Raw genomic sequence first — 16,856 nt, 5'->3', positions numbered from 1 at the left:
ACTCTCCTTATATCAAAGAAGACATTTGGCATTTGTTTTTTGGGGATTGGCTGGCTTCACTTAGCATAATCTACTCTAATGCCATCAATTTCCCTCCAAATTCTATGATTTTGTCATTTTTTAATGCAGAGTAATACTCCATTGTGTATAGATGCCACCTTTTTTTATCCATTCATCTATTGAAGGGCATCTAGGTTGGTTCCACAGTCTTGCTATTGTGAATTGTGCTGCTATGAACATCGATGTAGCAGTGTCCCTGTAGCATGCTCTTTTTAGGTCTTGAGGGAATAGACCAAGAAGGTGAATAGCTGGGTCAAATGGTGGTTCCATTCCCAGCTTTCCAAGAAATCTCCATACTGCTTTCCAAATTGGCTGCACCAATTTGCAGTCCCACCAACAATGAGCAAGTGTACCCTTTTCCCCACATCCTCGCCAGCACTTGTTGTTGTTTGACTTCCTAATGGCTGCCAATCTTACTGGAGTGAGATGGTATCTTAGGGTGGTTTTGATTTGCATTTCTCTGACTGCTAGCGATGCTGAGCATTTTTTCATGTGCTTGTTGATTGATAGTATGTCCTCCTCTGAGAATTGTCTGTTCAGGTCCTTTGCCCATTTGTTGATTGGGTTATTTGTTATCTTATTGTCTAATTTTTTGAGTTCTTTGTATACTCTGGATATTAGGGCTCTATCTGAAGTGTGAGGAGTAAAAATTTGTTCCCAGGAAGTAGGCCCCCTATTTACATCTCTTATTGTTTCTTTTGCTGAGAAAAAACTTTTTAGTTTGAGTAAATCCCATTTGTTGATTCTAGTTATTAACTCTTGTGCTATGGGTGTCCTATTGAGGAATTTGGGGCCCGACCCCACAATATGTAGATCGGAGCCAACTTTTTCTTCTATCAGATGCTGTGTCTCTGATTTGATATCAAGCTCCATGATCCATTATGAGTTAACTTTTGTGCATGGTGAGAGAAAGGGATTCAGTTTCATTTTGTTGCATATGGATTTCCAATTTTCCCAGCACCATTTGTTGAAGATGCTATCCTTCCTCCATTGCATGCTTTTAGCCCCTTTATCAAATATAAGATAGTTGTAGTTTTGTGGATTGGTTTCTGTGTCCTCTATTCTGTACCATTGGTCCACCCGCCTGTTTTGGTACCAGTACCATGCTGTTTTTGTTACTATTGCTCTGTAGTATAGTTTAAAGTCTGGTATTGCTATACCGCCTGATTCACACTTCCTGCTTAGCATTGTTTTTGCTATTCTGGGTCTTTTGTTTTTCCATATGAATTTCATGATTGCTTTATCTATTTCTACAAGAAATGCCCTTGGGATTTTGATTGGCATTGCATTAAACCTATAGAGAACTTTTGGTAATATCGCCATTTTGATGATGGTAGTTCTGCCTATCCATGAACAGGGTATATTTTTCCATCTTCTAAGATCTTCTTCTATTTCTCTCTTTAGGGTTCTGTAGCTTTCATTGTATAAGTCTTTCACCTCTTTTGTTAGGTTGATTCCCAAGTATTTTATTTTTTTGGAGGATATTGTGAATGGAGTGTTTTTCCTCATTTCCATTTCAGAGGATTTGTCGCTGATATGCAGGAATGCCTTTGATTTATGCATGTTGATTTTATATCCTGCCACTTTGCTAAATACATTTATTAGCTCTAATAGTTTCTTTGTAGACCCTTTTGGGTCTGCTAGGTATATAATCATGTCATCTGGAAATAGTGATAATTTAAGTTCTTCTTTTCCTATTTTTATGCCTTTAATTTCTTTCGTCTGTCTAATTGCTCTGGCCAGTGTTTCGAGGACTATGTTGAACAGATGTGGTGAGAGAGGGCATCCCTGTCTTGTTCCAGATTTTAAAGGGAATGCCTTCAATTTTTCTCCATTCAGAATGATGCTAGCCTGAGGCTTAGCATAGATTGCTTTTACAATGTTGAGGTATGTTCCTGTTATCCCTAGTTTTTCTAGAGTTTTGAACATAAAGCGATTCTGTACTTTGTTGAATGCTTTTTCTGCATCTATCGAGATGATCATATGGTTCTTAATTTTAAGTCTATTGATGTGGTGAATAACATTTATTGATTTCCGTATATTGAACCAGCCTTGCATCCCAGGGATGAATCCTACTTGATCATGATGCACAATTTTTTTGATATGTTTTTGAATCCGATTCACCAGAATTTTATTGAGGATTTTTGCATCTAGGTTCATTAGAGATATTGGTCTGTAGTTTTTTTTCTTTGAAGTGTCTTTGTCTGGTTTAGGAATCAGGGTGATGTTGGCCTCGTAGAATGAATTTGGAAGTTCTCCCTCTTTTTCTATTTCCTGAAATAACTTGAAAAGTATTGGTATTATTTCCTCTTTAAAGTTTTGTAAAACTCTGCTGTATACCCATCCGGTCCTGAGCTTTTGTTAGTTGGTAGTCTTTTGATGGTTTCCTCTATTTCTTCAATTGATATTGGTCTGTTTAGATTGTCTATATCCTCTTGACTCAATCTGGGCAGATCATATGACTTAAGAAATTCATCCATGCCTTCATTATCTTCTATTTTATTGGAGTATAAGGATTCAAAATAATTTCTGATTATCTTCTGTATTTCTGAAGTGTCTGTTTTGATGTTGCCTTTTTCATCCCGTATGCTAGTAATTTGAGTTCTCTCTCTTCTTCTCTTTGTTAGCATGGCTAAGGGTCTGTCGATTTTATTTATTTTTTCAAAGAACCAACTTTTAGTTTTGTCAATTTTTTCAATTGTTTCTTTTGTTTTGATTTCATTAATTTCAGCTCTGATTTTAATTATTTCTTGCCTTCTACTTCTTTTGCTGTTGTTTTGCTTGTCTTTTTCTAAGATTTTGAGATGAATTATGAGATCATTTATTTGTTGGTTTTTTCTTTTTTTAAGGTATGAACTCCAAGCAATGAATTTTCCTCTTAGAACTGCTTTCAGTGTGTCCCATAGATTCCGATATGTTGTGTCTGTGTTTTCATTTATCTCTAAGAATTTTTTAATTTCCTCCTTAATGTCTTTTATAACCCATTGATCATTCAGTAACCTATTGTTCATTCTCCAAGTGATGCATGATTTTTCCTTCCTTCTTTTATCGTTGATTTTCAGTTTCATTCCATTATGATCAGATAAGATGCATGGTATTATCTCTACTCCTTTATATTGTCTAAGAGTTGCCCTGTGACATAATATATGATCTATTTTTGAGAAGGATGCATGTGCTGGTGAGAAAAAAGTGTAACTGCTTGATGTTGGGTGGTATATTCTATATATGTCAATTAAGTCTAGGTTATTAATTGTGTTATTGAGTTCTATAGTTTCCTTATTCAACTTTTGTTTGGAAGATCTGTCCAGTGGTGAGAGAGGTGTGTTGAAGTCTCCCATGATTATTGTATGGTGGTCTATTAGACTCTTGAACTTGAAAAGAGTTTGCTTGATGAACATAGCTGTACCGTTGTTTGGGGCATATATATTTATGATTGTTATGTCTTGTTCGTGTATGGTTCCCTTGAGCAGTATGTAGTTTCCCTCTTTATCCCTTTTGATTAACTTTGGCTTGATATCTATTTTATTTGATATGAGTATGGACACTCCTGCTTGTTTCCGAAGTCCATATGAGTGATATGATTTTTCCCAACCTTTCACCTTCAGTCTATGTATATCTTTTCCTATCAAATGCGTCTCCTGTAGGCAGCATATTGTTGGGTCTTGTTTTGTGATCCATTCTACTAGCCTGTGTCTCTTAATTGGTGAGTTTAAGCCATTAACATTTAGGGTTATTATTGAGATATGGTTTGTTCTTCCAGCCATATTTGTTTATTTATGTTACTAAACATGGGTTGTTTTCCTCTTTGATTATTTTCCCCCCTTTACTGTCCTACCTCCCACTGTTGGTTTTCATTGTTGTTTTCCATTTCCTCTTCCTGAAATGTTTTGCCAAGGATATTTTGAAGAGAGGTTTTCTAGCTGCAAATTCTTTTAACTTTTGTTTATCGTGGAAGGTTTTAATTTCATCTTCCATCCTGAAGCTTAATTTCGCTGGATACATGATTCTTGGTTGGAACCCATTTTCTTTCAGAGTTTGAAATATGTTATTCCAGGATCTTCTAGCTTTCAAAGTCTGTGTTGAGAGATCAGCTGTTATCCCGATTGGTTTACCCCTAAATGTAATCTGCTTCCTTTCTCTTGTAGCTTTTAAAATTCTCTCCTTATTCTGTATGTTGGGCATCTTCTTTATAATGTGTCTAGGTGTGGATCTCTTATGATTTTGCACATTCGGCGTCCTGTAGGCTTCTAGGATTTGGGATTCTGTCTCATTCTTCAAGTCTGGGAAGTTTTCTCGAATTATTTCATTGAATAGTTGTTCATTCCTTTGGTTTGGACCTCCATACCTTCCTGTATCCCAATGACTCTTAAGTTTTGTCTCTTTATGTTGTCCCATATTTCTTGAATGTTCTGCTCATGGTTCCTTAACATCTTGCTGAGCTGTCTATGTTCTTTTCAAGTTGAAATACTTTGTCTTCATTGTCTGATGTTCTGTCTTCTAAGTGTTCTACTCTGCTGGTAGTATTCTCAATTGAGTTTTTAAGTTGGTTTATTGCTTCCTGCATTTCTAGGATTTCTGTTTGTTTTTTATTACCTCTATCTCCCTGTATAGTTGATCTTTTGCTTCTTGGATTTTTTTATGTAATTCATTGTCGAAGTGATCTTTCATTGCCTGATTTTGCTGTCTAATGTCTTCCTTGAGACTCCAGATCATCTGAAGCGTGTATATCCTGAATTCTTTATCTGACATTCCATCTGCTGCAGCTAATACCTCTTCTAATGTTGAGTTGACCTGCATTGCTTGTGGTCCTTTCTTTCCTTGTCGTTTCATACTGCTCGCGTTTCTTTCTGCTTGGTGAAACTGTTGTGTTTTTGAAATTTTCCCCCTATATATTTATATTACTCTTGTATAGTTGAAAAGTCTCCCTTGCAGGGCGGGTAGCGGCTGTGCTCCTCCTCCAGTTGGTGTGACGTGTCTACCACGCCCGCGGACCCCTGGTGCTGTTCTGCCAGTCGGTCGCAGGTCTGCCTACCTTGCAGGCCCGGGCGGCGGCTCTGCTCTGCCCTTACACCAATTGGGGTGATGTGTCTACCACTCCGGCGGGTCGCTGGGCCTCTTCTGGGCGTGGGCGGCGGCTCTGCTCTACCCCTACTCCAATTGGTGTGATGTAACTACCACGTTGGCGGGCCACTGGGCCTGTTCAGGGTGCGGGCAGTGGCTCTGCTCTGCCCCTACTCTAATTGGGGTGACGTGACTACTACGCCGGCGGGCCTCTGGGCCTGTCCCGGGTGCGGGCGGCGTCTCTACTCTGCCCCTCCTCCAATTGGTGTGACGTGTCTACCACGCCTGCAGACCGCTGGGCCTGTTGTGCCGGTCGGTCGCAGATCTGCCTACCTTGCGGGCGCGGGTTGCGGCTCTGCTCTGCCCCTTCTCCAATTGGGGTGACGTGACTACCACGCCCACGGGTCATTGGGTCTGTTCTGGATGCGGGCGGCGGCTCTGCTCTGCCCCTACTCCAATTGGTGTGACGTGTCTACCACGCCGGCAGGCCGCTGGGCCTGTCCCGCCGGTCGGTCGCAGGTCTGCCTACTTTGCGGGCTCAGGCGGCGGCTCTGCTCGGCTCCTACTGCAGTTGGGGTGAAGTGATACCACGCCGGCGGGTCGCTAGGCCTGTTCCGGGCGTGGGTGGCAGCTCTGCTCTGCCCCTACTCCAATTGGTGTGACGTGTCTACCACCCCAGCAGGCCGCTGGGCCTGTACCGCTGGTCGGTCGCAGGTCTGCCTACCTTGCCAGCTCAGGCGGCGGCTCTGCTCGACCCCTACTGCAGTTGGGGTGAAGTGATACCACGCCTGCGGGTCGCTAGGCCTGTTCTGGGCGCGGGTGGCGGCCCTGCTTTGCCCCTACTCCAATTGGTGTGACGTGTCTTCCACCCCAGCAGGCCGCTGGGCCTGTCTCGCTGGTCGGTCGCAGGTCTGCCTACCTTGCTGGCTCGGGCGGCAGCTCTGCTCGGCCCCCACTGCAGTTGGAGTGAAGCGATACCACGCCGGCGGGTCACTAGGCCCACTCCGGGCGCGGGCGGCGGCCCTGCTCTGCCCCTACTCACATTGGTGTGACGTGTCTACCACGCTGGCAGGCCACTGGGCCTGTTCCGCTGATCAGCCGGTGGTCTGCCTACCTTGCGGGCTCGGGCAGCAGCTCTGCTCAGCCCCACCGCAGTTGGGGTGAAGTGATACCACGCCGGTGGGTCACTGGGGCTGTTCCAGACACAGGCTGCAGCTCTGCTGTGCCCCTCTGGCCCCCACAGCACTCAACAGGATCCGGACCGAGAAGCAGTCTCCGCGGGTTCCCCAGTCTGGGTCAGAGCAGCTCTGGGAGCCAGAATTCGGCCGCCCCGGGCTCCATGTATGTTCTGATAGGAGCAGGCCCCAAGAAGCAGTTTCCGCGGGTTCTTCAGCCCTGGGCCAGAGCAGTTCCAGGAGCCAGAACCTGGCTGCTCTGGGCTCCGTGCATGCTCTGGTAGGAGCAGGCTCCAAGAAGCAGCCTCCACGGGCTCCTTAGCCCTGGGCCAGAGCAGTTCCGGGAGCCAGAATTCGGCCGCCCCGGGCTCCGTGTATGTTCTGATAGGAGCAGGCCCCAAGAAGCAGTTTCCACGGGTTCTTTAGCACTGCGCCTGAGTAATTTGTCTGCGAGACGCAGGCGAATGACAGCCTGAAATTACCTGTTCTATGGTTGAATGAGCTGTGATTAGTCGAAAACAGGGATGATGACGTCAACTCTCCAAGATGGTGGCCGCTGGCTTCCTCTGTGGTCTGACCGGTGGAGAACTGAACTGACCGCTTCCTTCCCCCATCTCAAACCCAGAATTCAGCACTGTGTACAGTGATTGCACAGCTGGCAGGAGCCCACAGAATCCGCAGCGCTGTATCTTTGCATTGCTATCTCTTGCTTCCCAGCGCGTGCTGCGGATTCTAGGCTCGGGGCGATTTGCTGAATAAGCGGCATGACCCTCCGTGCGGACAAATCGCTGGCGTTTGAGCCCCTGTAGCTGATCCTCGTGCGATGAAAATCCTTCCACTAGGTTTTGGAGCACCCCAGTTTTGCTAGAAATTCCTAACAAGATAGTTTTTAGCTGTTCTAACTCATCATTCTTCCGAACAGTGACACGGTACACGGGAGTGATGCACTCCCTTTGCCGCCATCTTCCCCCTCCCCTAGTATGTATATTTTAATAATTTTCTTTTTATTTTAAAATCCCGCTTAACACTTTCTTATGGAGAATTATTTAGAAGATTACAAGGTTGATTTTCAGAGTGTTATGAAGTATCATAAGAGTTTTGTAGGTAAGATACTTCTGACACTAGCAGAATTTTAGTGTGTGATTGACAGAAGTATGGCAATGGACTGAGATAAAGCATACAAATACCTTTATTTTAGGTAAAGAATAAAAAATTTGGCTGCAATAAGATTGGTATCAAATGAGATCACCCCCTAATCCGTGGTGTGATTTTTTCTGGCACTTCCAGCACATTTGTGTTACACCTCCTGACAGAGGTAAAATCCTATTGGGGTCCCCTTGGGCTCCTCCTAGGAGAAAGAACAGTTAAAGTGCACCAGTTTGTTTTTCAAAATTATCTTGTAGGTGACATCATCTCATATTTCTGTATTTCAGCCAAGGTCAACAGATTTTAGAATATACCTTTCTACATGGGTAACCAATATTTAAGCCTGTCATTTCTTTTGTATTTACTGTGGTCATCTTTTGCAGCTCTTTTAAAACTTGTTTGTACTTTGGCTAGGTTATGAATAATTCAGATTATATCCTGCACAAAGAGAGCTTTCTTTAGGATTATATGCCAGATTTTTTTTTTAATGAACATTTAAGTAAAAACCACCATTCCTTCAATGATAGCAGATAAATGTTTTTTTAAATACAGACTTTTAAAAACATCATTAAAAGCACTAATGTTGGGGCTGGGGATGTGGCTTAAGCAGTAGTGCGCTTGCCTGGCATGCGTGCGGCCCGGGTTCGATCCTCAGCACCACATACAAAACAAAGATGTTGTGTCCGCCGATAACTAAAGAATAAATATTAAAATTCTCTCTCTCTCTCTCTCTCTCTCTCTCTCTCTCTCTCTCTCTCTCTCTCCCTCTCTCTTTAAAAAATATTTTTAAAAAAGCACTAATGTTGTAAAACATTTCATTTTTCAAGAATCTAATGATGAAAAGTAAAATAATAAAATTTTGCTGATAAAATTAAGAGAAATTTTTAGTTGTCAATAATTATTTACCTCATTAAGTACTGAGAAAAATAATTAGAAGTTACAACTATGTTCAAAGAAGACTTCACAGTGCCAAACATATATAGGGAGGGAAAAAAAGATGAAAGAAATTTATGAATAGAGGCAAAAATGACAAAATTGCCAAGTTCATAGGGCAAAAAAGCAATTGGATTTCACTGAACCCAATTTGTTTCACCTTGGGCAAGATTCATTTTAATTAGTATGTTTCCTAATACTTGAAAGTTGTAAATAGCTGAGGTACAGTAAAAGGCATAGAAGATGGAAGGTGTGCTCCCTAACATTTGCACTCAGAGATGTTCACAGTGTTTGTTGACATGAGCAAGTGGCATAAACCAATACATTTTAGGAATATGTGTTTTGCTTAAAGCTTTCTAGCTAACTGTCTACATTATGTATTTTTCAACATGTGGATTCTACTGAGTATGGGGACGATTTTCTGGTTTTGATTTTTATAAATAAATACAGCTATCAAACCTATGTATGTGAATGCAACTTACATGTATACAGTTTTTCCTTGGGGAGATACCTGAAATTAAAACTGCTAGAAGGTTTGTAAGCATATGCTTTCTTCTGTAATTAATGTCAAATGTTTATTTCAAAGTAGTTGCATTCACTTAAATAGCAACAGTAGTAAATGAGAGTTTCAACTTTTTTACATCTTTATCAATAATATTGGTTATTTTTCTCCTGAATTTTAGGTATTTTGATGAGTACATATTAAAAGCTATTTTTGTGTGTGTGAAATTGTGTGGACATTTTTTACACTTCTTGATTTTCTAAGCTCTTAATCATATTATCTCCAAATATTATCATTTTTGCCTTCATCTTTTCAATTGTTTCAATTTCTTTCTTTAGCCAGTACTTCCTGAAATATGTTTGTAAAGAGCAATTAAATGCTTCTTATTGCTGACTTCATAGGAAATGCTTCTATCATTTTCTCATCTTGTACACAACTATAAAGATGCTATATGTTTATCATGTAATGTATATGACATTTTATAAATAAATTTATACTGCTGAGTGAATATGGTTTTATTCCTTTATTACATAGTGATTTTAATTCAGTGTGCATAAACTTCATCACATGGCTTTCACCAATATAGGGGCGATTGATTAGACAGTTTATCAACATGAAAGTCAATGACATATTGAACCATCAAATTAAGAATGTGGCATAGTTTATCCTGTCTCCTCCATCTTCTGAAGACAAAGTAGCCTCATTTCAAAATCTGGGTACAGAATATTTCCCACAATGTTGCCACTTTCTATTCTCTAGTCTTATCTAATGTTCTTCTATTAAATTGTTTATATTTCCCTTGAGTTTTATTGGAATTACTTTTTCAATAGATTTCTCATTTTTAGGCTATTGGACATATTACTTCCCCCTGACTTAAATAAATCATCTAATACTTATTTATCTCAAATCCAGTTGAAATATTGGATCCACCTGAAAGCTGTCCTCATCCTTTGCTTGTGTCTGTAGTGCCCTTTTCTATGGTCCTAAATCTTGATCCTGTTTTTTTTTTCCAAACATGTATCTGCTCTTTTTTTAATTTTAATTTTTTAATTTGTTTTAATTAGTTACATATGACAGTACAATGACCTTGTCATATCATACATTTGAATCAGATGGGATAAAATATCTCATTTTTCTGAGTATATACAGGTTGCAGAATCCTGTTTTAGATAATCATTAATCACACCTTTTTTGGATTTGTTGGATTATGTTTAGATCCTTGTTTGGAAAATAAAAGTTTTTGAGATGAATCATAGATTATGCCTCTTTTCAATTCCAATTTTTATTATTGATTTTTAAAATTTATAAATGTTTTAATAAGTATTTTTGAATTAATATAATTTCTGAGAACCTTTATCCACATTTGTTGATCTGATCCCTGTACATCTGCAAACCGGCTCTTATAATGCTTAGACTAAGAAAAAATGTAAGGCTTATCAGCTAAACTATGAACTAAATTTTGGGGAAATAAAGCCTGAATCTGATGGGTCTATATCTTACGTGTGTGTGAAAAAAGTTTCCATTATTCTAATAAATTTTAAGGGTTCCGTCTATAATATCAAAAGATATTATATAAAAATTACTTTTGAGAGATTAATTGCTGAGGACATTTCCCCCCCATGACAAATATAAATGGAATATTTTCCTTGGATTCTACTGTAGTCATTTAAACAAAGAGTATCCTCCAACAAGAGTTCTTTGAAAACTGTATATGTATATAACAGAAAAAAATATGATTAGTTATGTAAAACAGATTAGTGGACTCCATGGCAGCGCATATTATTTCAGTAAGAATTAGTTCAAAGGCAACTGATACTTAGGCTAATAAATCCTTATAATTTGAAAATCTCATTGACATATGCACACTATATTATTGTTTCATCAAGACCCAGCTGCTGAATGTTACATTCAGTAATACAGAAAAAGTAGAAGAATAGCTCCTGTAACTCTCATTTACTCTATAATCTTTGGGTCAGCTTAATTTCATGTTCTGCTTTGGAAGAGCTTATTCACAGTTCTCTCTAATTAGTGTGGAGAGAATCGAATTCAATACAAAAAAAACAAACAAATGAACAAACAGTGCCCTCCATATGCACTGCCACTAGAATTCACCTAGAGCTTTTAACTGCATATTCACTTCTAACTTCTGGATATAATTTCCTTATGCTTTTGTACAAAAAGCACAGATGTTGGCTAGGCATGGTGGCACACACTGGTCATCACTGTATCTCTGGAAGCTAAATTGATAGGATTGCAAGCATAAACCAGCTTCAGCAACTTAGAGAGGCCCTAAGTAAATTAGTAAGATCTTGTATGAAATAAAAAATAAAAAGCTCGGGATGTGGCTCAGTGGTTAAATGGCTCTGGGTTTAATCCCTGTAACTAACTAACTAACTAAATAAATAAATACATACATACATACATACCTATATTCCTTTCTATCAAACAGTTGTTATAGTTTGTTTTTTAAAACTAATGTTTATTTTAATGTTTCTTTTTTCTGCATTTGTTAAAATTTAAATGTCTTAGATATTTACTTGTATAGGTAATTGTTTTCATTTGTATTATCTTTATAGAATTTGATTATCCCATTTGTACTTTTTCTCACAGAAGTGTTTGTACTTAACAGTGTTTCTCTCACAAATGTATACCTAGTGTTAGAAAAGGAGGTTTTCTTTGTCGATAATTTTTATATGCATGAGTTAAAAGCTGTAAAATAAATTTTTCAAAGTAAACATCAAAAAATTATGAAGTAGTTACAACTGTTCAAATGGAGAAATATTACATAAAGTAATGCCTTAAATTGATAATTTACTCAGAGCAATATGTGATGATTCCCCAAATTTGCTAAATGTTCACAAACTCTTAATATACAACAAATTCACTGGATTGATATTTTTTCCTACTTTTATTAAATGGCCATGTCCAAGAAAATTTAGAAATGATAATGTAAAAGTCACAGGAAATTTGTTCAAAGATTAATTATAGGGCACTAATCGATAATATATATATATATATATATATATATATATATATATATACACACACACACACACACATACACACACACATACATATTATATATTTCAAGTATCATATATATATATGTATGTATATATATGTATATACCAAAGACTAAAATTTTAATTTTACATGATTTATGCTCTATAAAATATTTTATGGCAATTTCATATCATAAGGTAGAGACTTTAAAACAGGTAAAAGACAAATGCAGAATATGACCACCAATTCAATAGATCATTAAAAAGCAATTACTTTTTCAAATATGTACCAAATGGATGAGATATGCATTAATATGAAAATCACATAAATAAGAGAAGTAAACAGAAAAGAGAAAATAATTGCTTTTCAGCAAAGCTTTAGTAGGAGTAAAGTAAAGCAGTCACAAAGAAAATCCTGCAGCTTACAAAACAATTTGCCATTGCAGCGATTAATTTCTAGTTTATAATGGGTTTTATTTTCACACTTTGAAGTAATACATTCATTTCATGCCCAATTTATACCAAAGTCATATACAGAATCCCTTATAAAGATAAGGCAGAGTTATATTTTGCCTTATCTTTGAAACTATATTAGCATGAAATTCTGTAAAACTGGAAGATACTAACACAATTCACCAATGAATTCTGTTTTAGGTACCTGATAGACACAAAAGATTATCATTTTATGGCTTATATAGTTTTTGATCTTCTCAACTAGTATAGATGAATATTATCTTGGTCAGTTCATGTCAATTCCCAAAATTTGGATGGCTTTAAGTGTTTATATAAAGTCTTTACTTAATCATCAAAACAGTACTTGAGGTTCCTTAGAATGCAAGCTGAAAAATACAAAGCCTGATTTATCTGAGAGCCCCTTCTGGTGTTGTTCATCTGGTAAGGATTCTGTGCTTATCAAGTTCTAATTACTGCTAATATATATGCGCAGTATATGCCATATATGTATACTATTAATGCTTTGGATATATATGGATTTTTATAACATTGAAATGACTGTTCTTTTTTCTTAAACTTGATGATGAACAATTTTTTTTAATAACTGTATTTTATTTATTTATATGTGGGGCTGAGGATCAAACCCAGGGCCTTGCACGTGCGAGGTGAGCACTCTACCACTAAGCCATAACCCCAGCCTCAAGTGAACACTTTTTAATAGATCCTGTTTTTTTTTAAATTTCTATATTCCATAATTTTCTGAGTAACAAAAGACTACTTCCATGATACAACAAATATTTGTAGGGTGAATAAATGAAAAAATGTACAAAGCAGTAATATACACATAAAAGAGAATTATATGTAATTTAAAAATATTAAGATTGTTTTGTTAGAGACATATACCCACTTTTTCTAATGAGTTTTGGAATACAGAAAATATATAGTAATATGTGGGTATAAATTTGCTTGACAAGTTTTTAATACAATATGGATAAATGCTAGAGCAAATGGACATATTTAGGGAAAAAGCAATAAGCCTTTCTTATACCAGCACTGTTTTCACACTGTATGCAAAAGTTAGTTGAATATAGATCAAGGATTTAAACATATGATGTAAAGTTCTAAAATTTTTAGAAGAAAACTTAGTACCATATATATTAATCAACTCAAACTTATTTTTGAACTTATCAATAAGATTATAAATCCCTTAGAGAAAAACATGAAGAAATTTTTAGATACAACAACCAAAACCTTAGCCCATCATGGAAGGAACTAATAAGTGGATCTTTATCAAAAATAAAAAGTTTTGCTTTGCAGAAGTCTCTGGATGGAAGATAAAAGAAAAATAACAAATTGGAATAAATTATTGGCAAATCACATAGCAGAAAAATTCTTATATCTAGAATATACGAATAACTCAAAATTTAGCAATTAAATGTAACAACTCAGAGAATAGGCAAAAGACATAAATAGGTTTTTCCCAAGAGGAGTTATAGAAGGCAAATAAATATGTGACAGCATCATTAGCCACTAGGAATTTTAAACTAGAATCATAATGTAATATCAGTATATACCAGATATATACTGCAGATATTTTAAAAAATTAAAAACCAAAGAAAACAAAAACCCATTATGACAATGCCAAATGCTGTCAGAGATATGGAGTGAGTACCTCATATGTTGACAGAGGGATTACATAGCAATATAGCATGTGTGGAAAATATTTGATAGTTCTTCATAAACTAAATACGCACTTATTATACACCTGAATGATTATACTCTTGAGTGTTTATCCCAGAGAGATAAAACCTTAAATTCCCACAAAAATCTGCACATCAATATAACCAGATCCTAAAAGAAGAAATAAAATATTATCTATGGGAACTTTATTTGTAACTCCCTTCTCCCATAGTAAGAAGATTATTATCTGGTTATTCTGTTTTTACTTTCCTGATTAGTCACATTACCATTACACTATCAGTTACAGTACTGAATTCACACTGAATTCACAAGTAAACAATGCCTGGTTATATCTGCTGCCTTTACCAGTTCTTTTGAGTTCTGTATTTTGGCTCTAATAACTTACACTGGGCTCTTCTTACTAAGTCCACTTCCTGCCCTTGTAAACATCCTCACATTTCACACACCAACATATCACAGATGCCATTCTATGAATGTAAATGCAAGTAGTAGTCTCTCTGAGCCCTACACAGAGCCTCATAACACGTCTAAAACACACATTGGTCCCAAATACTGCATCTTCCTTTCAGAATTGACTGATGTCCTGTTATAACAAAATAATGAAATTCATTAGTACTGAGGAACATCCAGAGCATTGCTGACATAGCTTAAAATCCTAGGTAAATTTGAATCCACCTATCTTAGCTAATGTGTTAGAAATTCACTTTGCCCTTTACAATTACTATTCTTTCCATATTATGCTCTCCTGACCATAGTGTTTGTCCTTCCCTATCTTCTATTTCTCAATTTATATCACTGCACCTTCCGGACTTTCTATCTTATGGAAGACAAACTCAAGTTACTTCTTCCTTCCACATTCGCTTTATCTCCTTGTCACAATGGCAACTGGCAGTTAGGTTCTACTACCTGTACTCTTAAGGCAAAATTATTTTTCTCCCATACTTTTGTAACTAAAAATTGAAAGTTGGAGTATCAGATATGCTTGCTTGATATCCAAATTTGCCTTTCTTTTTTTTTTTTTCTTTTTTGGTTGGGGACTGAACTCAGGGACACTTAACCACTAAGTCACATCCCCTGCCCTTTTTTTATTTTATTTTGAAACCCGGTCTCACTGAGTTGTTTAGGGCCTTGCTAAACTGCTGAAGCTGGCTTTGAACTTGAAATCCTCCTGCCTCACTCTTTTGAGGTACTGGGGTTCCAGAGGTGTGCCACCATGCGCGCCCCAAAGTTGCCTTTCTGTCTCTTCTCTTCCATCTTTTTATAAACTAACCTTCTTCTTTAGTATTCTTACCACCCAATTACAGTACCCTTGTAAATATTTTTATTATTGATAGGTAAATTTGTCCTCAGATACTACAGAATTTGAATCCTACATTGTTTTCATTCCCTCTGTACTTAAATACTTGCCCACATGTTTTTCTGACCTTGAATTCTATCTAGAATTTTAAACATAACATAAACTTTTAGCAACTAAACAGTTGTAAAGTCACTGAATCTTTCCCCATGTCTATTCTGACGGCTACCCATGAACCTTTGATAACATGAACAACTGTATCATATCTATACAATATAATATTATCTTCCCATATTACTTCTTCCTTTCCATCTTTTTCCCCAATTACCACCACCATAAACTTATTTGGTCTACTGGGAATTGCAATTCTAAATTGGACATCTCAATTGCTTCTTCTTCCTCCTTTTGTATTTATCAATTCTATTTTTATTTTGATGAATTTTTAAATTTATAACTTAATTTTGTTTCATTTACTTACACCACCAATTATTTTTTTCTATCTTAAGTATTTTTTTTCAGTTTTCTAACCATGGCTACTTATTTCATCACTCAAGTACTGTCACAAAAAAACTTTAAATTAATTTTTCCTGTTGTCCAATTTTTTTAACACTTCTGGAAAATACTTTGGAAACTCCAAATATTTACTCTCTTTGAGTCTGAAGCTGCTGAATACTTACTTCTACAGTAAATCATATGAACTTGAGATTGTTGTCACCATAAAATTTAAGTGTCCAACCTCACGTTTGCCCTCAATATTATAGGACAACCTTCTACTTCTCCATCGGGTCTCTTTCTCATTTTTCACAACTGCTATTTCAAAAATTTCCAACCACTTTAAACTTCTGACCCTACCAACTGTACTCTAACACCTTAGCAAATAAACTTTCCACATATCTAGAAAATATGTACAAATTCCCTGCCATTAGATCTACAAATTTGCTTGAATTGACAGTGGTTAATCTACTTTATATTACTTGTATTTGGCTCATGTGCTGAATGCCAACTTACATATGGCAATAGTACTAAGTATTATGTATAAGTTAATAGTATTTTATTGGCAATAAGTTCAGCAATTTTTATGAGTTTTAAAAAATTTTTATAATTGATAGTAATTATTTAGGAAGGAAAATATTTCTTTGGCAAAATAAACGTAAGTATTCATGTATAAAGAGATGCTAATGATTGCTGGATTTAGATGAAATGTTAACAGATACTCTGTTTTCAATATTCTATTACATATTTCACATTTTTTGAACAAAAAAATAGAAAGTTAATATTTCTTGACCCAAATTTTTCTACCACATTTTTCTGGATCATAGGCAAACTAAATTTTATATATATATAATACATTGCTGCTCATTTTCCTTATATGCCATGGTTATATAGATTTCATCCCCAAGGATCTACTGAAAGTTACCATTAATTTGCTTATTGTTATAGATTGTTTCAATTCCTATTTAAACTGCAAGTTGATTATAATAATTGTGAATAGTGAGATTCTTGATTTTAATGGTAGTCCCAAAGAAAGT

Source organism: Spermophilus citellus (assembly GCF_964194105.1).
Source record: "Spermophilus citellus genome assembly, chromosome: 8".
In the NCBI taxonomy this organism is placed as follows: Eukaryota; Metazoa; Chordata; class Mammalia; order Rodentia; family Sciuridae; genus Spermophilus; species Spermophilus citellus.
The sequence above is the reverse complement of the archived record's forward strand: the minus strand, read 5'-3'. Positions refer to the sequence as shown.